Genomic DNA, 25,542 nt, shown 5'->3' on the forward strand with positions numbered 1-25,542 from the left:
CTTGTACTTAATTTAGACCCTCTGTCTCACACTCTGCGGAGGTGACTCAAGAAGACTGAAAATTAATCTGTTGCTTACTCTGAGCAACAGCCCAACATCTTGTGCTATGTCCATATCCCACTGTTGAGATGACAGAATAATGGGATTATTGTGTGCATGTGTGTGTGTGTGTTTGTTAGCATTGTGCATATGTGTGTGTATGTGTCTCATTCCTTCTTTAAGCCACCGTTTCTCCATTTGCAGAAAGGGAATAATAATATTTGCTCTATCTCACTCATAGACCTGTGGTTTGGTTCAGTGATACAACATATTTGTAGAAGCTTCAAAAACTCTTAGCACTCATGAACTATCTGTGTCCAAATCATTTTTTCTGTACGTGTGGGGGTTATGTAAGTAGGGAGGCAAGTGCTCCTGGATTGTCTATTAACTTTTCTCTGCTCAAAGTTCCCAGGGTTTATATTTTTCAGCTAATGCCCCAGCAGATAATGCCATTTCTGGGTGCTTATTCTTTCATCAGAATCAATCAAAAGTAGGTGCTCTGTTGTCTCCTGAGGACATATTTACTGAGTGCCTACAATATGCTATTTCCCATAGAGACTCTGGAGATCTGGATCTAATTTTGTCTGGGTTAATGATGCAGCCTGGTTCCTGAGGCAACTAGGCTAAAGGCCAACTCTACTAAGAACTGTGTGGCCATTTTCCTCTGACCCCAAATCTGTTTTCTGCACTAAGCTTGTGCCTCCATCCTCAATAAGCTGGATGAGCTTCTCGCCTATGGAGATTGAAATAAGAGCATTTGTCTTCCAAAGGTGATCTCAGTCAGTTGAAGTGGGTGGACTGATACTTTTTAAGCAAATGAAGCACTTGGGTCTTCCCCTAGTGCTCTAGAAGTGTTTGAATTGCTAGGGTTGGGGAGTTGAGCTTGAAATATTATGTCCAATGACAACTTTTCCTCCATGAAGATTTTCTCTAAAAAATGTTCTTTTGCATAAGCAACCACAAGTGTTTCAGTTCAACTTGGAAATGTACTCTTAAAGGTAATTAGAAGACAGTGAAATAATGATGGGAAATATCAAAGGGAGGCAACATAGCGTAAGAGTAGGTGTGTGTGTGTGTGTGGTGTGTGTGTATTTTGTAATAAAGTCTTTGGCGAGATAAAGGAAGCAGGACCATATGTGAGCCAAGGAAGGCCTGGTAAGACATAGGAAAGAAAGGCTAAGAACATAAGCTTTGAGTTGAACTTCTCAGTAGCTAAGCTCAGACACAACCCTTGTCTTCTGAATTATGCCTGGCTACTTACCAATCACTCAGAACTTTGTTCAACCTAAGTGTTCATAGTTCCTAGATATTTTGAAACAATTGTAAGAAGAGACATTCAAATATTTTAGTCACAAAAACAGAAAGACAGAAGTCCAAGTCAAGGAGGCAGAGTAGGGAGAATTTGAGCTTACCTCCTCCTATGGACATACTAAAACTACAACTACATATAGAACAACTATCTTTGAGAACAGCATGAAGATAAGCAGAGTGGATTTACTACAACTAAGAATATAAAGAAAAGGCCACATTGAGATAGGAAGAAACAGCAGAGACGTGGTACAGTTAGAATCCATACCTCTGGTGCAGTGACCCACAAGTGGGAGGGAAACCAAAATATCAGAGGTATCCCTGAAGAGCAAAGGGTCTCACCTCCCATGTTAGGCTCCCCAGCCCAGGGGACCTGTACTTGGAAGACAATCCTCCATAAAATCTGGCTTTGACAGCCAGTAAGGCTTTCATACAGGAGAGCCAGAGGGCTGTGGAAAACCAAAATTTAAATTCTTGAAGGGTTTGCACTCACACAAACTAACTTGCTCCAAGTTCTAGCACAGAGGCAGCAGCTTAAAAAGTGCCTGGGTCATATTAGAAGGAGATTCATTGATTAACTTTAGGGCATATGCTGGAGGGGCAGGGATCTGGTGGCGCTTTCTCTGGGGATGAAAAAGCTGGCAGACACTCTTTCTTTCTTTTAACTTTCCTTACACCTAACTGGCCTGGCACTGGCTGGCACCATTTCTGTCACTCTCCAACAACCTAGCTAAGACTGTACATCTCACACGAATGTTCCCATGAAGACCAACCATTCCCAACCTGAATGACCTGTCCTCCTCCTGCAAAATGGCCCCCAACTTGTCCTACTCAAGAAGCCACCCCAACTGGGGCCAACACTACATTCCAGCAGGCCTGAAGTAGTTACAGCTGGGTCTTGCAGCTAGTCATGCTAGAGGACAGCCCCACCACATCAGCAGACCCAAAGCAGTCAAAGCGGGACCTGTCAGTCAGCCAGGTCAAGCACCAGTCCTACTCACTAGCATACCCACAACAGTCGCAAATGAGATCCCAGCTAGTCGTCCTGGGGGCCAAATTCACCCACCAGTGTACTCTCAGCAACTGCTCTCCAACCACAACAGAAGGGCACATGCAGTCCACATAGGGGATACCCCTGGAGCATCTGGCTCTAGTGACCAGAGGGAATTGTTCCACGGGGTCCCACAGAATACCTTCCACATAAGGCCACCCTTTCAAGAATGGGAGACATAGCTGATATATCTAATACACAGAGAGTGAAAAGACAAAGGTATACCTTTCAAACAAAAGAACAAGACAAAACCTCAAAAAAAAAAGAACTAAATGAAACAGATGTAAACAATTTACCAGATAAAGAGTTCAAATAATAGTCATAAAAATGCTCACTGAACTTGGGATAGAATGGATGAACTCAGTGAGAACTTCAACAGACACAAAAATTGTTAAAGAACCAACCAGAGCTGAAGAATACAATAATTGAAAAATCTGCTAGAGGGAATCAATAGCGGATTAGATAATGCAGAATGGATCAGCAATCTGGAAGACATTGTAGTGGAAATCACCCAATCAGAACAGCAAAAAGAGAAAACTTTTTAAAAATGAGGATTAGTTAAGAGACATTTGGGACAATATCAAGCACACTAATATTAATGTTATAGGGATCTCAGAAGGATAAGAGAGAGAAAAGACAGAAAATGTATTTGAAGAAATAATGGCTGAAAACTTCCCTAACCTGGAGAAGGAAACAGACATCCAAGTCCAGAAAGGACAGATGAAAACAGAACCACAACAAGACAGGTTAGAGTTAAAATATCAAAAGATAAAGCTAGAAAGATAATCTTAAAAGCAGCCAAAGAAAACAACTTGTTACATACAATGGAACCTACACAAGACTATCAGCTGACTTTTCAACAGAAACTTTACAGGCAAGAAGGGAATGGTCTGATTTATTAAAAGTACTGAAAGGAAAAAAAAAAAATCTTATACCAAGAATATGCCCCGCCAAGATTATCTTTCAGAATTGAAGGAGAAATTAAGAGTTTTTCTGACAAACCAAAGCTAAGAGAGTTCATCACCATTAAACTGGCCTTACAAGAAACGTTAAAGGGACTCCATTAAACAGAAGAGAAAAGGCCATAACTAGAAACAAGAATATTATGAAAGAAAAAACCTTACCGGTGAAGGCAAACATAGTAAAGTAGTAGATCAAGCACCTATAAATCTAGTATGAAGTTTAAAGACAAAAATAGTAAAATAAGCTATATCTTATTTAACAAAGGGATAGATTGGGAGTTGGGACTGACATATACATATTGCTATATTTAAAATAGATAACTAACAAGGACCTACTGTACAGCACAGGGAACTCTGCTCAATATTTTGTAATAACCTAAATGGGAGAAGAATTTGAAAAAGAACAGATACATGTATATGTATAACTGAATCACTTTGCTGTACACCTGAAACAAATACAACATTGTTAATCAACTATATTCCAATATAAAATAATAAATAAATAAATAAATAATAAAATAATTACTTAAGCAATACAAAAAAATTTTTAAAAAGATGTAAAATATGACATTAACAGCACAACCTTTTGGAGAGAGGAGAGTAAAAATATAGCGCTTTTAGAATGCACTTGAACTCAAGCAACCATCAATATAAAATTGACTGCTCTATACATGTTATTATATATGAACTTCATGGTAGCCACCAGCCAAAAATCTACAACAGATATACAAAAATAAAGAGAAAGGAATACAAACATAATACTAAAGAAAGTCATTAAACTGCAAAGAAAGAGAACAAGAGAAGAATAAAGGGACAGATAAGGTCTACAAAAACCAGAAAACAATGAGCAAAATGGCAACAAGTACATACCTATTACTAATTACTTTAAGTGTGAATGGATTAAAAGCTTCAATCAAGACAGAGTGGCTGAATGGATAAAATAACAAGACTCATATATATGTTGCCTATAAGAGACTCACTTCAGATCTAAAGACACACAGACTTAAAGTAAAGGGATGGAAAAAAGATATTCCACTCGAATGTAAACAAAAGGAAAGCTTAGATGGCAATACTTATATCAGACAACATAGACACAAATGAAAGTGGGACCACATCGTTCCAAAGTCTGTGGGACACAGCAAAAACAGTTCTAAGAGGGAAGTTTTTAGCTTTCCAGGCCTACCTCAGGAAACAAGAAAAATCTCAAATAAACAATTTAACCTTACACCTGAAGGAACTGGGAAAAGAAGAATAAAACCCAAAGTTAGTAGAAGGAAGGAAACAAGATCAGAGCAGAAATAAATAAAATAGAGACTGAAGAAACAATAGAAAAGATCAATGAAACTAAGAGTTGTTATTCGGCAAAGAAACAAAATTGACAAACATTTAGCCAGGCTCATCAAGAAGAAGATAGGGCCCAAATAAATAAGATCAGAAATGAAAGAGGAGGAGTTACAACCAACACCACACAAATACAAAACATTATAAGATAATACTGCAAACAGTTATACACCAACAAATGGACAATCTAGAAGATATGGACAAATTTCTAGAGATACAGAATTTTCCAAGACTGCATCAGGAAGAAATTGAAAATCTGAACATAACTGAGTTTGAATCAGTAATAAAAGAAATCCCAACAAAAAGTCCAGGACTGGACATCTTCACAGGGGAGTTCTAAACATTTAAAGAAGAGTCAAAAACAAACAAACAAACAAAAAACAAAAAACAAACAAACAAACAAAAAAAGAGTCAATACCTATCCTTTTCAAACTACTCCAAAAAATTGAAGAGGAATGATTTCAAACTCATTCTACAAGGCCAGTATTATCCTGATACCAAAACCAGACAAAAATTTAAAAAATATTACAGGCCAATATCCCAGATGAACACAGATGCAAAAAATCCTCAATAAAATAATAGCATACTGAATTCAACAATACATTAAAGGGATCATACACCATAATCAAGTGGCATTTATTCTAGGGATACCAGGATGATTCAACATCCTGAAATCAATCAATATCATACACCACATGAACAAAACAAAAGATAAAAATCATATGATCATATTAATAGATGTAGAAAAAGCATTTGACAAAATTAAACACCCATTTATAACAAAAACTCTGAACAAAATGGGTATTGAAAGACCATATCTCAATACAATAAAGGCAATATATGACAAACACACAGGTAACATGGAAAGATAAGCTACTTCATGGGTTGGAAAGATAAATATTGTTAAAATGACCACAATGCCAAAAGCAATCTACAGATTCAATGCCCATGACATTTTTGATAGGACTGGAACAAGTAATCCTAAAATTTGTATGGAACCACAAAAGACCTGAAATAGCCAAAGCAATCCTAAGAAAGAAGAACAAAGAACAAACTTGGAAGTACCACACTCCTCGCTTTCAAACTATATGACAAATCTATAGTAATCAAAACATATGGTGCTGACACAAAAACACACACAGAGATCAATGTAACAGAAGAGGGAGATCAGAGATAAAACCACACTTATACAGTCAGTTAATTTATTATAGGCAAACCAAAAATATGTAGTGGGGAAGAGACAGTCTCTTCAATAAATCATTTTTGGAAAACTCGAACAGCTATAGTCAAAAGAATGAAACTGGACTACTTTCTTATACCACATACAAAAATAAACTCAAAATGTATTAAAAACATAAATGTAAAATTTGAAACCATAAAATCCCTAGAAGAAAATTTAGGCAGTATGCTCTTTGATATTTATCTTAGCAATACTCTTTTAGATCTGTCTCCTCAGGTAAGGGCTACAAAAGCAAAAATAAAGAAATGGGACTGCAATAAACTAAAAAGTTTTGCATAGCAAAGGAAGCCATCAGTAAAATGAAAAGGCAATCTACTGAATGGGAGAATGTACTGGCAAATCATATACTCAATAATGGGTTAATATCCAAAATATGTAAAAAACTTACACAACTCATTATCATAAATACAAACAATTCAATTAAAAAATGGGGATATATAGTCAACAGATACATGAAAAGATGCTGAATATCACTAATCATCAGGGAAATACAAATCAAAACCACAATGAGATATCACCTCACATCACTCAAAATGATTACAAAAACACAGAAAGTAACTATTGTTGGCGAGGACATGGAGAAAAGGGAACCCTCCCACACTGCTGGTGGGAATGCAAATTGGCAGAGCTACTATGGAAAACAGTATGGAGATGCTTCAAAAAATTAAAAAATAGAACTATCATTTGATACAGCAACTCCTCTTCTGGGTATTTACCCCAAGAACATGAAAACACTACTTCAAAAAAGATATATGCACCCCTTTGTTCATTGCAGTGTTATTACATTAGCTAAGATATGGAAGCAACCTAAATGTCCATTGATACATGAATGGACAAAAAAGAGGTGTTATGTACACACAATTGAATATTACTCAGCCATGGAAAAGAATGAAATCTGTCCATTTGCAACAACATGAATGGACCTAGAAAACATTATACTGAGTGCAATAAGTCAGACAGAGAAAGACAAATACTAATTGATTTCGCTTATATGTGGAATCTCAAAAAAATAAATAAAATAAACAGAACAGAACAGAAACAGATCCATAGATACAGAGAACCAACTTGTGGCCATCAGAGGAGAGGGGAGTGGAGGTTTGGGCAAAATAGGTGAAGGGGATTAAGAGGTACAAACTTCCTATATAAAAGAAATGTCATGGGAATAAAATATACAGCATAGGAAATAGTAATATTGCAATAAGTTTGTATGATGACAGTTACTAGACTTGTGCTGATCAATTCTTAATGTATATGTGTTGAATCACTATGTTGTTCACCTGAAACTTATATAATATTGTATGTCAACTGTACTTCAATTAAAAAAACCCAGAAGACATATTTACGTGGAGAAAAAACACAGAAACAAATGCCTCTTGCTCTGCATAATGTCCACAAAAACAAATAACGAGGCTATCCTAGAAACCACAGGGGAGTAAAACTCTGAACAGTTTGAAGAGGTAATAAATGAAAATTAATTGCACAGAAGCCATTATGCCTAATTTAAGATGCATAAAATATCATTAGTGTTACCTCTATTGAGTGTTCTGTCATTACTGTTTTATTTCAGTAAACGTAAAAATAAAGTCTTTCATAGGTTTTCCTCCTGATCTCCTTCTCACTAAATTTTTATTTTCATAGTATCTTAAGTTCTTGTAATAGGAACCATCCTCCTAGTTGTTTTTCAGAAACCTATTCATAATGGTTATACTATATTATAAAAATATATGTTGTTCTTGTTATTATTATTTTTATAACAGAAGTAATAATTAATTATTGTGATAAATATGAAAGGAATTACAGTTTATAACCTCCCTGGGCCTTAGTTTCCTTATCTTTGAAATCTGTTCATACGAGGGAAGTTATTAAAGCCTCTTCCCCTGATAATTTCCCAGTCTATTCACATTTCCCATAGATCTAAGCACAAGGAGGCAAATTTAGTGACAAAGGCCTCCAGTTCTTTCTGGTAAATTCTTAAGATTAAGTTTATATCTAGAAAGTATGAAATCATTTGAAAAAAAAAATTGGTAAGAAAACAGAAAAAGCAATCATATTTTTATGTCACTTGTTTGCTTTCCTTTTTTAAAAAAATCAATCAGTTCTGAATTCCTTATCGAGACATTCAAGACCTCTATGATATTGCTCTAAATTACCTTTCCAACCCACTTCTATCTGTTCATCTTGCAACTGGCAGCCAGAGCACCTATTCCAGTAATATGCTAAGGACTGTCCCCCATCATGTACTTGCTCATTCTTTTCTACCATTCAGGAAATCCCTTCTTCTATTTGCTTATAGAAGCTGTACCCTTCCTTCATGGTCAGAGCTCAAATGCCCACTTTCTTGGATTTTTATAACTAGAACAAGACCTTTTCTTTCATTCTCCAAACATATTATCTATCTTGGAAGCACGGTCTAGTAACACTGAAATACTTATTCCCTTCTTTTTTATGTTAAAATTAAAATATCATCTGATTTTCTTCTCCTTAGCTTAAGAGCTCCTTGAGGGAAAAATTAGGTCTTGTTCATATTTAAACCTCATAAAAGTGGTTAGCAAAATGTATTTTTAATGTCCTAAAAAGAGTACCAAAGTAAGGGTCCGAAATATTGAGTTCCAGTTTTGAGCCCTTTAACAACTATGTGGCTATAGACATATTATTTAAACTCTATTAACCTCAATTATCTTGTGTAATATGAGGATAAAAACATCTACTCCACATGGAGGATTAAATGCTAAAGGGCTTTTAAAACTCTAAAATACTATATTACTTCAAGAATGAAAGTTATTAATGTTGTTCTTATAACTTTACTATTATGGTAGTCACTCAAAGACTATTAAATGTGTCTAAAAGAATGAAGGAGCAAAAGTAAGTAGATAATAAATGTCATATTTGAATTCAGTTAGAATGGAATGCCTACACACATTTATTTTCTTTCTCTCCTAAAACTCTATTAAAATAAAATTAAAGGCATTTTTTAGTAGTTAAAAAAGCAATATTACAAAGAGAATAAAGAAGGCATAAGAGTAGACAAGAGATTTCTACAAACTTTTAAAAATTTGGAAGTAGATGGGGAGGTAATACATGGCATAGCTGAGCAGGAGTTAAAACGACTTCTGAACCTGAAGAGGGATATACCAAGGAGGATGCAGCAGAGCCCCACTAGGATCCCAAGAAAGACTTGTAGCTTGTAACACCTAGGAAGGTGTCAATGGAGAAAGGAATAGGAATAAGAGTGTTGTTAAAACTGGTGTGCAAAGCAGTTATTTTTCATATTTCCTTCTGTCTTCTGTACTTCTGTGACCATGGTTTATTTCCTCTCCCCCTCCCTTCTCTTGCCATGACTCCACCTCCATGAGACTAGAACTTTATATTCTAGGGAAATAAATCCTGGGGGCTCTGGAATCATGCACACCAGGCATAGAGGAGAATGAAGGTGAGGTGTGGGGCCAAAAATTTAGGGAGATGAAGCGAGAGTCTGTGTTTTCAATTGTAGAGCCCCAGTGTTCTTCCATTTGCTACTCCTAAATGCAAGGAAAACAGGTGGATCTCTCCAAAGCTAGAGGCTGGAGGATTTCTGTCTATAACAAATAAAAGAGAAAACCCAGGAGTAAAACATATAGAGAATCACATATGGAGGTTCTGCAATGAGATGTTTGCCATCTCATTTCTCTAACATGGAACCCAAGAGTCAAAGCCAACTCTTACACACTTCCCTTTCCCCTACCCAGAAAGTCTTCAATCTGCCTATTAGTGTCTCATAATTAAATGTGAAGGAACATATATTGAAGGAAGGAATGCTTTAAATATGGAGAGAGAGAGGGAAGGAAAACCCAAAGGAACAGAAGCTGGAGAAAATTCCAAATAAGAGAGAGAAAAGATAATAATGAACTCTTGAAACAAGTAGAGGATGTGGTTTTTTTAAAACAGTACAACTGGAGATAAAGAAAAATTTCTGGAACATAGCAGGCACCCAATACTTGTTAAACAAATGAATGACTAAATAAAAATTGTGTTCATAGGATCCCAGGTTGAGCTCTATCTCCCCAGCTTGCTAGCTCTCTGACCTCAAACAAGTCATTTATATTGGCAAATGTGAGTAAAAGGTCTTAAGTGCTGTGAGGTTACATAAGATTAAAATAATAATGACAAAGTCCTAATAGCAGGTAATATTTAGTGAGCATTTACTATGTGCCAGGCAAAGTTGCAAGTGTTTTGAAAGTATTAACTCATTTAGTCTAAAATACATTTTGAATTATAAATAGTCTGCCTGTGTAGACAATGATTAGAGCTCCTTGCCCAATGTATTTCCCACTGCAGTAGAACTCAGTCTTGGGCATATTTGGTTTCAATTTCTAGTACTTCTTTGGAAGCAGATGAAAAGGTTCAAATGACTTAGACCAAGACTAAGAGTCAGAGCTCTTATCCTGCCACTGTGGGAAAATGGCACTGGAGAATAGAGGAAGTGATGGGGGGATCGCATTTCTTATAATGGGTAGCTTTATCTGCCTTAAGAAAGAGAGAAAATTAGTATTCTCCTAATAGACAGAATGTCACAGAAAAGTTCAACCTTCTTCATAATACTGTAATTAGTATTTCATATACTATAATTTTAGTCTTGATGAGATAAGCACTTTCTGAAGAAATTTCAATATCTATATTGCTAGTGCTAGCAAAAAAAAGCAATTTAAAATGACACATTTTAATACATAATAGTTGCCCCAACCTTTTGATGTAGCAGCAGCATGAATATTAAATTCTACGGGAGAGAAGGAGGTTTGAGGTTCCCTCAAGGGGTTGGTGCCTTTATAATAAACACGACATGTGTCTGCTGAATGGAGCCAACCCCAGCCCCCTGGGTCTTTTGCTGATCAGGCTGGTAAGAAAGTTCCCGTAAGGTAATCTCACCATAATTCAAACAGATTCAACCACAGGACATGCTAGGAATGGCTTGTAGGGAAGCAGGAGGAAGGACACTAATAATTTTGCATCACCTACCATGCGCTAGGCATTATACTCTATAAACAGTATGTCATTAATTCCCATTCTATAGATGAGAAAACTGATGCTGAAAAGGGTGAACTCACTACTTACTGCATATGTAAGACCAGAAGGTATTTGAATCCAGATCTACCTGATTAGAAAATCCATGTTCTGAACATTGCAATAGCCTGCTTCTGTGAAACAGGTTGTTTAATCTTATAATCCCTTATTCCATGATCGGATTCCCTAGCTACATACACTGAAGGTAAATCACTGAAGGAAAAAAAAAGTGGATATCAAAAATTTCCAGTATTATTTAAATAGCACTGAGAGGGACACATACTCACTGAAAATACCCTAGCTGGATGATAGCCAGGGTTGAAATAAAGAAATGCTATCGTTTGGCTTGTTATCTTTTCCGTGACCACTGGCTTAAGACTGCCTGCTGGTGTCATGACAGAGTAGTTTGTGATTACAAATGCTCATAAACATCCTCAAGGCATACCTCCTCTGAAAAGGGAAATACAATGATAGTGCGTTGGTATTATGGTATCTTCCTGTGAATTTCAACAGACAACTTTGATCATTTTCCAAACAGCTGTAAGAGGTGTACAGATTGAGGCATCTACTGGGAATTGCAGGTTGGGGGTAATTAAATTGGGTTCTCTCTCCTTGGATGGTGCTGTTGGCCAGTGCTAATGATTACCATCACTGCAGGGAGAGCACAAATGTCACTACTATTATTATTGAGAGAATGAAGAGGAACAAGAGAGATGAGATGAAGGGAAAGTGGAGATGGGAGGGGCATGAGGGAGAGAAGAAGACAGGATATTTACGTTAGCTATCATGTCTTCTTCATTTATGTGCCCTAGCATGGAACAGAGTTGCTGGCAAATAATTGATCCTCAGTAAAGAATTATCAAATGCATGGAAGACGTGATGGCTGTATGGATGGCAAAAAATTCTAAAAATTAAGAACAACCCACATATCTTAGTCTGCTATGGCTGCCATAAGAAAATATCACAGACTGGATGGCTTAAATGACAGAAATTTATTTTGTCTCAGTCTGGAAGCTGAAGTCCAAGATCAAGGTGTTGACAGGGTTGATTTCTCCTGAGGCCTCTCTCCTTGGCTTGCAAATGGCTGCCTTCTCACTGTGTCCTCACATAGTCTTTTTTTTCTGTGTATGGACATGCCTGGTGTCTCTTCCTCTTCTTATAAGGACACTAGTTCTATTGGATTAGGGACTCACCATATGACCTTATTTTATCTTATTTACCTCCTTAAAGGCCCCATCTCCAAATATAGTCACATCAGGAGTTATAGATTCAACATATGAATTTGGGGGGGACACAATTCTGTTTGTAACATCATACCATTCAATTCTAATTTGAATGTTATGTTTATTGTGGATTATTTCCTGATTCTTACCATGAGAATTAACTCCCATAGCACATTACAAAATTCTATGCCTAGAACTCATCAGTTTGCTCTTTCTTTGGACATAGCAGAAATCTTCTAACTGGTCTCTTTGCCTTTGGTCTTACTCTCATTCTGTATCTTTCATTCTGAATAGCTGTCTAAGTGAACTTACTAAAACGCTCATGGAATCATGTTACTCCTTAGCTTTACACTTATCAATGAGCTTATGAATATAAGTACAACTCCTCGGAATGAGTCTAAATTCTCTGTACAATCTGAGACCCTGCCTATGGAATGAACTTCATCTTTTATATCTCTTATCATAAATTACCCACTGCCCACTCTGTACCACAGGAACCTCTGCTGTTTCAGATATCCAAGCCATAGCACGTTGTCCTTGCTGCCTGCAGATCCCTGGGCCAGAGTTCTACCCATCTCACTGTACTGACCCATGGTCATGCACATATATGCACTCCTCTGCCCTCTCCAGGGTTAAAGAATACCCTGACCCCTCCACTCAAACTCCCCTTGTTCTTCTCTTTGTGTTTTAAAATTTTCATTCTTTTCAAAATGTGCCCTAGAGGGAAATCATAATAAGATGTATTAAGAAATAATCATCCACATTAGAACATTGGAAGGGGAAGTTCCAATTGCTGTTAATCAAGTTATTAGATAAAAGTTAGTAGATAACAAATATAAACTCTGGAAAAAAATATCCTGAAAGCATATGAGAGCAAACAAAAGGAGTCAGAAACAAGGGTGGGTGTTTATGATTGAACTTTTTTTTTTTTTTTGTCTAAGACTAGGCTCCAGTTGGTATCACATCAAGTAGGTAAAACTCAGTTGTAAAACATGTGGTTTTAATGCCTTGAAGAACCAGTGGAGAGAGTTATTGTAATGAAAGGAGTGGAAAAAATTAAGTAGAGAAACCAAGAAAGGAGAAAGTCAAAGAAGGAGACTCTTAAGCTTTGCATATAAAAACTCTACCCAAATTTCTGGCTGCCCTCTGAACTATGAAGGTATAGGGTAGATCCCAGCTCCCAGATGAGGTAAACGAAGTAGAGATTACAGTTGATGCCTACCACAGGAAAGCTAAAATTTGGAATTTGAGTTCAGTCAAGTTAACAGTCTGTTAAAGAAATAAATACACATCAAAGGAAGATAACAGAATCCAGCATTTCTACAATTTATGAACTACACTGTTTGAAGCACGATACTTGGGGGAAAAGATTAAAAAAAACTATATCCAGACAACAACAACTACATACTCTTTGAAATGAGGCTGAAAATAAAGACATAGCAGATAAATGACAACTGATAGGATTTGCTGCCAGCAGAGCTATACTACAGGAAATGCTGAAGAGAGTTCTTCAAGAATGAAATGGAATTAAGACAGATGAAAAGGTCGGGAAAAAAAACCAAACTGGAAACGGTAAATATGTAGGTAAATAAAAACAGCTACATTTCCTTTAAAATACATATGACTGTTGAAAGAAAAAATGGTAATATTAGGCTATGGAGTTTATAACATGCACACACGTAATGCATAAGACAACTCTAGCACTCGCTAAGATATATGCTGTGCCCTAAAATAAGTCTCAATGAATTTGCATGTATTGAAGTCATATAGTATATATTGTCTCATCAAAATTGAATAAAATTAGAAATAAATAACAATAATACACCTGGAAAAATTCAAATATTTGAAAATCAAGCAACATACTTTTAACGAATCCAAGAGTCAAATAAAATAATCATCTAGGGGAGTTCCCTGGTGGCCTAGTGGTTAGGATTCTGGGCTTTCACTGCTGGGGTTGGGGGCCAGGTTCAATCCCTGGTCAGGGTGCTGGGATCCTGCAAGCCGTGTGGCATAGCCAAAAAAAAAAAAAAAAAAAAATCATCTAGGAATAATTTCTTAATGAAAATATTTAAAGCCAAATCATAATGAAAATGCGTTAAACCCTTTCTGGGCGCTATATCATTTTAGAGAGGCATTGTTTCAGGTGCATGATCTTGTTTTAGGGATATGTTATAGCATAGTGGTAATGACCATGGATGTAGGACACTGCCTGCCTGAGTTCGAATCCCAGTTCCATCAACCACTATCTATACTGTGGTGTAAAGCAAGTTGTTTAACTTGTTTGTACCTCTATTTTCTCAAAATAAAATAGAGTTCCATTCAAAAGTGTTGCTGAGAGAATTAAATGAGTTAATATGTGTAGAATGCTTAAAAGAGTGCCTGGAGGGCTTCCCTGGTGGCGCAGTGGTTGAGAATCTGCCTGCCAGTGCAGGGGACACGGGTTCGAGCCCTGGTCTGGGAGGATTCCACATGCCGCGGAGCAACTAGGCCCGTGAGCCACAGTTGCTGAGCCTGCGCGTCTGGAGCCTGTGCTCCGCAACAAGAGAGGCCGCGATAGTGAGAGGCCCCCGCACCGTGATGAAGAGTGGCCCCCGCTTGCTGCAACTAGAGAAAGCCCTCACACAGAAACGAAGACCCAACACAGCCATAAATAAAAAATAAATAAAATAAATAAAATAAATAAATATATAAAATAAAAAAAAGAGTGCCTGGAACACAGTAAGTATTTAACAAAAGTTAGTTATTATTATTATTATTTGTCCTCACTGCAACTTTAGAACATATTCAGAATAGGAATTGTGCTTGGTGTCTCAAGCACCTGCAATAGTAGCTGGCACATAATAGGCATTTGCTAAATAATTATTTTCGAACGATTAAAATGTCTTCATGTCTTCTTTATTTTGTCCTTATCAGGGCTCAGGGATTATGCTGATCAATTTACATGCCTTATTTCACTGAGCCCTCATGACATGAGAGGTGATTACCCTTATGGTTCCCATCTTACAAATGGCAAAGCTGGGGAGAAGGGTGCAGGGGCTCATTTGAGGTCACACAAAACACAAGTGACAGCCCGAGCATCACACTTAGGGCCTTTGGATTTGGAATCCCATGCTCTTTCTCGCTTTCATGCAACTTAATAAATGGGTCTAAGACTCTAACTAACTCAAATTTTTACAGCTTTGAGAGTAAATTTTTAAACATTTAAAACCCCAGCAAAACTTAAGATGATAAGGCTAAATCACCGCTTTCTGGTAGGGTGCCTTGGCGCAAATACCTCTGAGTTTACACCACCTGGAAACCAGGCGCAACCTGTGAAATCTAAGCCTCAGTGTCCCCCTCTGCCTGGCCACACTCTCAGTTAAGGGTCAGCCTGTCATGTGACTTCCTCCCAAAGTGCCACATGGGGGCAACATCCCCATCCTTGATGAAGCTGGTATAGGGACACTTTCTCAGCCAAAGCCCAGAGAGAGGAAAAGCGAAATAAGTGTTCTCTTCTGCTTCCTACCACACTCTGGGGCAGAAAGGAGTAGTCTTTTCTTTTACCTCCTTTATCTCATACCCCACTCTGGTCACAGGTGGAAAGAATATTCACTATGGCAGACAACAGTTGGGTCCTCCACGTTCAGCTTTTGCTACGTTAAAGGAAACAAAGGTTTTGGAAACTCTCCTCTCACAAAACCTAGCAAAATCCTGTTTTTGCACATTGGAGGCTGAAATTTTGCTCATTCTCTAGTTTCCTCATTCTTTCTTTCAACATTCTTCCACTGTGAGTCTTAAATTTTAACTAGGAAAATAGATATCTTTCTTTTATTAGGACAAACGCCATGCATTCAGAAAGGAAAAAGAGGACTACAATAATTTTAAAAACATTCCTCTCGGTATAGAAGCTTGTTATAGGTGCCAAATGAATATGATAAAACACTATACACAGATATTTAAGTTTCACAAAAAGTCAAAATTATAAATTTAAAAAATCAGTAGCATTTTATACACCTTAAGTAATAATGAGCATTACAAAATGAATTTCTAGTTATCATTCATTAATATCTAGAAATGTTTCAGGATTGTCTATAATTGTTCAAAGCAATTATAAATTTAACTTTTATCTTTTGTACATTATTTGCATCCAATGCGACAACTTTGTGTGTGTGTGTGTGTGTGTGTGTGTGTACATGAGGGTCCAGTCCTCTGTACAAATATTCAATGATTTGCTGGTTTGACAAATCAGACTCTTTAAGTCATTTTACGTTCCTAAATTAGGATGTGGAGTTACTCATGAATCATGCCTATTAATTAGAAATTCCTGTTATTGGTTAAAATTTTAAAACCATAATAAAATCAATAATTTATACTTGCCCTTTAGTATGTGCTAGGCACAGTGATATGCCCACATATATTTCTTTGCTCTGTCAGCTGACAGGCCCCAGAAGCAACAATAGCCTAGTAGCAATGGCAAAGCCAGCACCTAGATGTTGGTTTCTAATACCATACTCCAATAAAAGGAACCAGGGCTCCTCGGAGAACTGGCTGATTCTAGGACTAGGACAGGAAATATATCAATACCAGATGAGCCTAGGGCATCTTACAGTGCCAAAAAGTAAAGAAGTGCTCAAAAACCAAACAAACCACACACATACACACACACAGAAGACCAAATAAACCTCAATGATGGGTATACGTCAGAGGGATACAGGAGACAACTGAAAGACTTCCCAAAGGCCAAAGCTGGAACAATTTGAGCAAGGAAATAAATAGGGCAGTATTGGGTTATAATCCAAAATATAAAATTAATATCCATGAGACCATACTGATATATAAATGATTGACTAAATAAATGGGAGATAATAGGTAAATCTTCCATGCAGAAGAATGCCCAATAATTTACATAGATACTCATCCCTTAAAGAGGTAGAGCATCATTCCTCACTCTCTAAGTGTGAACTACATAGAGTGACTTTCTTTTAAAGAGTGAAGTATGGAAAGGGGGAGAAAAATAGTAACTTTACGGAGGTGAAACCTGGCAAATACCAGCTCAATTGAGGGGATCAGGACTAACATAACCAGTGATAAGTTATACTGATAGTATGTACCCTTGATAAGATGCGATGTGATGTGAATGGTACTTTACCTGTGTGGTCTTCCCTCTCCCTCCCCAAACCTATTAACCCAGTCTAATCATGAAAAAAAAAATCACACAAATCCCACTTGAGGGATTTTCTACAAAATCCCTGACCAGTCATCCTCAAAACTGTCAAGGTTATCTAAAGCAAGGAGTCTGAGGGGCTGTCACAACCAAGAGGAGCCTAAGGGGACATGCCCTTTAAATGCAAGGTGGTATCTTAGATGGGATCCTGTGACAGTAAAAGAACAGTAGGGAAAAACTGAGGAAGTCACAATAAAAAATGGCTGTGAGTTAAAACTAATGTATCAAGATTGGTTTGTGAATTGTGACAAAAAAACCACATTGGTATAAGATGTTGATAATGGAGGAAACTACGTGTGGAGTATGTGGGGTATACAGGAAATCTCTGTGCTATCTTCACAATAATTCTGTAAAAATAAAAGTGTTCTAAAGGTAAAAAGTTCATTTAAAACATGCTCCTTCTCTGTTACCAAACATACCATTCGTATTTGTAAACTTAGACAAATCTACTATCCTAGAAGGTAGAATTCCCTGCCCCACTCATTTATCCATTTATTGAGAAGGCATGTCATACGGAAAAGAACATCTTTGCCCAGAGACGAGGTCCCTTTCCTCATTGACTTCTTCTCTAGGGAACTGTGGCTCCACACATCACTGAAGTCATGTAGACATTGCGAAACATGCAAAGGTACGTGAGATCAGTTACCTTTGTCATAAGACCCAGCACTGCCAAGGAAGCAAGGACTGTGCCATGCAAGCCAGCATGACCTCATGTACCCATCGTGCCCCTTGCTTGCTGAGCCTTATCCCGATGCAGTCCTATCCCATCATCATACGTGCATATGCCTGCTTGCCCAGCATTTTGCTTGGCCCATCACGGGGAGGACAAGATCCTGGGCATGGCTGTTGAAGCCTCTGCTGCCTCTCTTGTCCACAGTTCAGTGTTATCATTCAGAGGTCCCATTCCGAACTCTGCAGCTTAATTTATAGACACTTATTGCTATCGCTACCATTGGTTCATCCTTTATCACTTTCTAATTAGTCCATAATGCTTTTTACTCTAGAATTAGAGTTTTTTGTTTTTCCCACAAAGTTCCCCTTTTTTCTCTTACAAGAAACTCTTTCAAAAGCCTTTAACAAGGTATAGGCAACATGGATTATAGGCGATAAAGGTCAAATTTAGAGAGTCAGGTACGACAAAATTAGGTAGATACAGAGGCCAAAAATGGGATTTTGTTTATGATTAAATTAAGGATCATATTCTAAGATCATCTACAAGATTTTAAGATATCCCATTTCTCCTAAATGCAGAAAACAAGCTGTCATGCCAGACTACAAAACATATTATTTTTGTCTTATTTTATTTTTGTTTTGGAGGAGTAACACACTCTTGTACAATAAAATGTTGTTTTAAAAATGCTACTTTCTTGTATTGCTGCTCAAATGAATGCTTCCACCTCATCTTGACAGAATAAAGAGTTCCTTTGTATATATGTGTGTTGGCTTCTCCAGGGAAAAATATAATACACAGTATTTTTTTTTACTAATAAGATGTAAGTGGTAACTTTCTTCTTTCCACTTCTTGTTTTTCATGGTGATATCCACTGATATTTACCCTTTAGTTAGTATTGTATGTAAGTACGATAAATTACAGTGTGGGGTGTCAGATGAAAGAGTACAGTTTTAGAAAGAGATTGCATTTGTCAGTAGCCCAGAGATGGGCTCTTAAATGCCTATGAATCTTCTAACCCTTGCTCAGTACCAAAGGATAGATCCTGGACCAACTACTAGATGCATCCCCTACTCTTCAGATCATGTGGTGTGGGCTGACTACTTTCACCATGAATCTGCCAACATGTGAGGTAATAATGCCACCCACTCTTACTTAAACACGTGGGAATGCATTGCTCTTTTACTGAACTGATGCTTTTTATAATGGGTTTATTCCTGTTCACCATGCAGAGATGAATGCCAGGGCTTGCTTGGCTGTGTTTTGTCCTCCCTAAGCACTTCCTCTTTGGTGACTGTTGCACAGCCGTCAGGGACCCAGCTTCCAGAGTGCAGCCAGGAATGGAAATCAAGGCTGGCTGTCTACCACGTAGTGACAGGCAGACCCATATCCTTACTCCAGGACCACATTGGGTTTTGTTTTTCCTTCTGCAGATCAATTTCACAATTTCTACAGGTCTGGGATCTGGCATGGAAAACAGCCCCTGGCCACCCACTCATGACTGAGTCTCAAACATTTTTTCAATAACTTCCTCCAAACTGCAGCAAGGGAGAGGTGGAGGTGATTGGGGGTAAAGTCAGGATTGTCTGGACTTCAGAGAGCTGGGAAGCCTGGAGTTGGCTCCTGCCTGTGCAACCCTGGCTGCTGTCACAAACAAGGACGGGGAGTCAATGGACACAAGACTGACCACAAGCATCCGGAGCTCCCGGATACTAGGTCACCACCCTCTTCTTTGTAGAAATTCCCTGCTGAGCTACTTGCTTATCTCCCTATCTCCCTTTTCAGGGTGAGAACCAAAAGAGAGATAGAGAAAAAGGGAGCGACAGAGAGAGGGAGGCTGGGAGAGAGAGAAAGAGAGAGAGAGAGAGAGAGAGGAGAAAGGAGGGAGAAAGGGGAAAGGGAGAGAAAGAGGAAAGTAATAAATTAGAATGTACTTGGGGATTACTGCATGGGGCACACACAGAGGTGAACCTTCCATATTTCTGACTTAACTTGACATGATCACAAGCTGTCTGTCATCAGTGAACCAACAGGACAGAAAATGTTAGTAATGCATAGGGAGCTGGAGAAAGGGGGAAGCTGATACCTACAGGGTCTATTATGTAATGGACACAAAGCTGGACACTTTATATAAATTAGTCCTTAATCCACACCACTAACTATAAAGTAGCTATTATCCCAATTAACTGATGAAGAAAATAAAGTTTGGGATCCAAAGTAATTTTCCCAGAGTCTCAAAATTAGTGAGTGTTATAGTCAGGATTCAAATTCCTATTTGTCCAATGTAAAGTGCTAAAATATTTCCAAGCTCTATGGTAATTATTTGGTACTACACTTAAAAATAAAGAAAGAAATTAAAATATTCTTGAAGTTATCCTCTTAATAATAATCTTCGGAAGATCTCTAAAGCACGTACAGCATTGTGAAAACTTGAGACTGAAATCCAGGAGACCTGGCCCGAGTTGTGGCTCTCTTGCAGAGCTGGGACTAGGGTCATCCAGTCGGGAAGAAGGACACTTGGAAAGCTTTTGAAAGAACTGAGGTCACTGCTGCCCTCGTTCTCAGTTACTCTGCGGGCTAATTTCACTTGGAGCAAAATCAATACCCTATCTTCTCCTCCCCATCACTTCTCCCTTTCTTCAATCTTCTTTCCTCTCTCTTTTACTGTTTGATACTCCATTAAACAGGGAGAGACAGAACAGATTAACTAGATTTTTTTTTTCAATACTGAGGAAATACATCAACACTCATCTATGCTTGATAATATACAAATACTCTTTAAATAATTTAACTAACAGAGAAATATCATGATTGTGTTAAAGTTTGCAGAAGTCCCCAAAGTTCAGTGCACTTCCTTCTTTCCCTATCTTACCTCTCCCTTCTCACTGGCTATTTGGAGAGAGAGGACACTGACCTGACCAGTCACGTCTGAGGTGTCTTGGTGATATGTGGATGACAGGTGTCATACCCAAGTGACTCTCACGTGTCCTTCTTATTCTTTACAAGACATATTTCCCAAGCTGTCACACCTTCAGCCTGCAAAATACCTATTCAAGGAAATTCTTGGTTTCCTCTCCACTTAAAAAAATCATTATGGCTTTAATAAAATAAAAAAATTAGGTAAACAACATGCTTACATTCTATTGAATATCTGCTCAAAACCAGTATAGTGCTGGTGGGGCACAAGCCCAGGTCTACCCATTTAAGTAAACAACGTTCCTTTGGCAGATAATAGCTATTCTATAAACGAGTGGCTACTTGGCTCAATAAAATTGGGAACTTAGCTAATCTCATGTAAATGTTTCTTTTTTAAAAGATTTATTGATGTGGACCATTTTTAAAGTCTTCATTGAATTTGTTACAATATTGCTTCTGTTTTATGTTTTGGTTTTTTGGCCATGAGGCATGTGGGATCTTAGCTCCCCGACCACGTATCAAACCTGCACCCCTGCGTTGGAAGGCGAAGTCTTAACCAGTGGACCGCCAGGGAAGTCCCTAAATGTTTCTTTTTTAAAACAGCTTCATTGAGGTATAATTGATATGCAAGGAATTGAACATACTTAATGTGTACATTTGAGTTTGGACGTACGCAAATGCCCACAACACTATCACCACATCAAGGTAATAGATATAACCAACACCTCCCAGGGTTTCCTTGTGTCCCTTTGTGGTAAGAACACCTAACATGAGTTACAAGTAAATGTTCCTTTATTGCAAAATTTTTCAGTTTGTAGTTTTTATTGTGCTAATATACATATTGCTGACCCAAACTTATTTGACCCTCTACCGTTTATATTCTTTTTTTACTTAATATTAATGGAAGACATGACTGGACTAATTAATGTCCTCTAGAGCACACTTTGAGAATTGCTGCCTTAAGACTCCTAACCATCTGTCTCTGTTCTGTGGAGATTTGTACCAACCATAAGTTGGTAGGCGTCACGCTGAGGAAAGGAAGGCCCTTATCCACCTATCTTGAGGAGATGTTTTAAAACTTAGTGGCAGAATTACTTGTCTTGTTATGGCTGTTTAGCGTTTTTGGAACCCTCATGATTATTATTATTGTGTTTCATCTTCACAATGACCTGATGAAGAAGACAAGGAGTGTATCTCTACTGCTTCTGTCACTATCAACAACTATAACTTCTTGAACGTTTACTATATGCTAGGTACTTAACTTACCTTGCTTTTGAAAATAATCTTCAATAACCACTATGACCTACTATGCTAATGAAGAAACATAGGCTCAGAAAAGTGCAGTGATTTCTGCCCAAATCCTTACTACAGTAGAACAGATGACAATTTTGAGGCTTAAGAAAGTCCCAGGACTTATTCAAAGTCAAGGAATTATACTCAATTAACACAGAAGACTTCTTCTACTTGACTCATGTTCCAAACCTATTACCACAAGCATATCTTATTATGTGATTTTCTTTCTTTACCCTCTACCCCATCCCAATATAGAGTCTAACAGGGAATCCCTTTAACAGGCCAAACTTCAATACAATTAAGGGCTATAGAGAATAAAAGTCTCATGGTTGGAAAATAACTCCACTAGGATTTCAGTTTAAAATGATGTCGTAGAATGTGGTAGTCAAGGAGTTGGAAGACCCAGGTTCTGGTCCTAGTTCTGCTGCATAATATGTGATATAATCTTAGTTTTCTCATCTGTACAGTGGTGATAATAACTCACTGAGATCCTGGGAAAACTAGAAAAGGACATGTTTCTAAGAAAATATTATTAATTGAGTGGAATTTTGAGAGTTTGGGCTGCTGGAATTGTGTGGGTACCTTGATTTGAAGTGCCTCAAATATTTATATAGAGAGGAGTTACACAAAACTTATTCATTTAGAGCTCCTGCCGATTAGAGACGTGGCCCTGTCTAAATAATATAATGAGTCTATATTATTCCAGCCTTGGGCAAGTTTCTCAAATATTCTGAGAAGTCTTGGTTCCTTATTTTATAAATGGGGTTAAAAGTACCTATTAATATTTTTAGAAATAAAATACATTAAATTATACATATAAAGAAAGGAGTAGAATATACATTTCTTGAAATCTTCCTAACATTCATCATATTATGTATTTTTCCCCCAAAATACTGTAAAATACACATAGGACACAGCTATACTTTTTAAAGACAGTAAAACTAAGGCTTATCAACTCTTAACATCTGGACCAATGAAGCTGGGGACACTTGTAGCTGGCATGTGAGCTTAGGTCTGGTCATGTCAAAGCCCATGTTTGGTGCTGTCACCTCACACTGCTCAACACTTAGCAGGTGAGGAACAAATTCAAGTTCTTCTCCTTTCTCCTTCCCTTTAGTGAAACTTCTTAACAATAGCCCTTTATCTAGCTGTGCCTCTGTATTTAGGAATATTCACTAGTGTGTCTATACACAGTCAGCTCCTGTGTTCATATACCTTTCTAGAACAAATGATGGGGGTCCTCTAAGCTGAATTACGCCAAGGGGTCTTATCGGGCACACAGGTGTTAATACATCCCCAACCAGCCTGTTGAGACCTTTACAACTACCCTATAATTCAACTTTAAATACCTGCAGTAGCCTGGGAATTATACAGAATATGCAAATCAAAACTCCTGTGAAAAATCACACTGCCTTCCGTTATAATGATTTCATTGCTGATGATAATGGCAGTTGTATGCCTGTGAGCTCCTCAAAACTTGCAGCACCTTCCATGTTCCAGTAGAAACATGTGTCTTCTGCTCTGAGATGGGAGGGAATCTAAAGTACACATAATGCATGCTATTCCTTCCCTTTTTCCTTCTCCTCCTGTATGAACATGGAAGAGATTATCAATGTATTTCTGGGAGTCAAAAGAATGTACTTTATCACTTTTATCTTTGTCTAACTCTCTTTTTACCTATTTATGTCTGCTTGACACTTGCAATTAGTAATAAGGGTACAGAATTACAGTGATCCTTAATGAAAGGTGTCAGGTTACTGGCTTACCAGAGGTATTCTCAGGTGCAAGTCTTGGTACCAGGATTCCAGGCAGTGAGGACTTTGAAGTGCTAGTTTGGATTTTCCCAGCAGGCACCTTCCCCCTGGTCCCAGAGAGCTCTCTTAGAAGTCCTCAGAAAGATGAGGAATGCAGACAGAATGGCACACTGAATGGATTAGGCTTCTATATTTAATTCCTTTGTTCAAGTGAGGTATATTTGGAGGAGAAGAGCAAAGCCTATCCTCATTCTAATGCATCATTGCTACTCTGTGCAGAGAAACTTTGGTACATCACGCTTACAACTTCTGCCCATCATATCATGCAGGAGCGCTAATGATCTCACACTTGTTTCAGGTCTTGTAGTTTAAAGTTTACATTAAGAAATTAGGTTGGGCTTAGGTTGAAGTGGATCTGAGTTATAGACTGCTGTGGACATGAGTGCAGGCCTTGGAGTCTGTTACCTAGTAACTGTATGGCACTAGGCAAACCTCTCAACTTTTCTTGATATTAGCTTATGTATTTATTTACCAAGTGGGTATGCTTCATTTACCCCTTGAAGTAATTCTCAGCATTAAATAAGGAAATGCAGGTAAAGAACTTACCTGGTACCTTATAGTTACCCACTGAACAATAGTTCCCTTTCATTGGATAGAAACATTGGCAAATGCTCCTTTAGCTCTATTTTCATTGTTCTTCCAATTTAGAAGTATCTATCATCCTACAAGTGGTGCCAACTTGTGGGAAATAGGGTCCAGGGCTTCCTGCCCGTGCCTTCTTTCAGCAAAGAGGCTGCTATGCTTGTGCAAGATTGCAACCAACCCAGGAGCTGTGTTGACAAGACACTTGGAATTTTGTTTGATGGAAACAAGTAGTAATGTGATCTTTCAGAGAAAAGCAATATTAATACAAGGAGATCCTGATATAACATGATGTGAAATTGATAACATAATAAAGCTATATGACATTTCTGTCTCGGTGTGAGTTCTGTTTGGGAGTCAACATGCTAAGGAAAACGATGCAGGCTAAGTGAATGAATAAGGCTTCCCCTCCATCTCCGAGTGATTCAGTACAGAGGAAGGCGATGTCCCCCATAACTAAAGTTGCCTCATCCAATCCTGGCTCTATCCCTTATCAGCCAAGAGACTGAACGAGACAGGAGGAGGTATCACTGATGAACTTGGGATGTTGCATAGCATATCCATGAGTCCATGAGAAGCGGTGGAGTAGAGTGGCCAACAGTGCAGGTTCTGGAGCTGAACTGTCAAGGTTCAAATCCTACCTCTGCTGCTTAGAAGTCACGTGACTTTGTGCAACTCATTTAATTTCCCTCAGCCTCAGTTTTCTCATCTTTAAATTTGGAAAAGATAACAGTACTGAGTCTTTGGTGCTGTGTGAAGTGAATCCTGTAAAGAACTTTGAGAAGAGCTTGGCGCATTGCAAGTATTCAATAAATATTGTCCATTTATGTCTCAAACATGTTAGGCACCTGCTAAATAATACA

The 25,542-nt window shown here is 37.9% G+C and overlaps 1 long non-coding RNA gene across 1 annotated transcript; it reads right to left on the minus strand.

Moving 5' to 3' along the window:
- Positions 1 to 10,655: 10,655 nt before the first annotated feature.
- On the minus strand, positions 10,656 to 15,061 carry LOC309606399. The gene is made up of 2 exons (XR_014231808.1): positions 14,910 to 15,061; positions 10,656 to 14,580 (listed from the first exon to the last, which is right to left on the minus strand). It is a non-coding gene; the product is annotated as an uncharacterized lncRNA (long non-coding RNA).
- Positions 15,062 to 25,542: the final 10,481 nt, after the last annotated feature.

Source organism: Balaenoptera borealis (assembly GCF_965194805.1).
Source record: "Balaenoptera borealis genome assembly, chromosome: 11".
NCBI classification, from domain to species: Eukaryota; Metazoa; Chordata; class Mammalia; order Artiodactyla; family Balaenopteridae; genus Balaenoptera; species Balaenoptera borealis.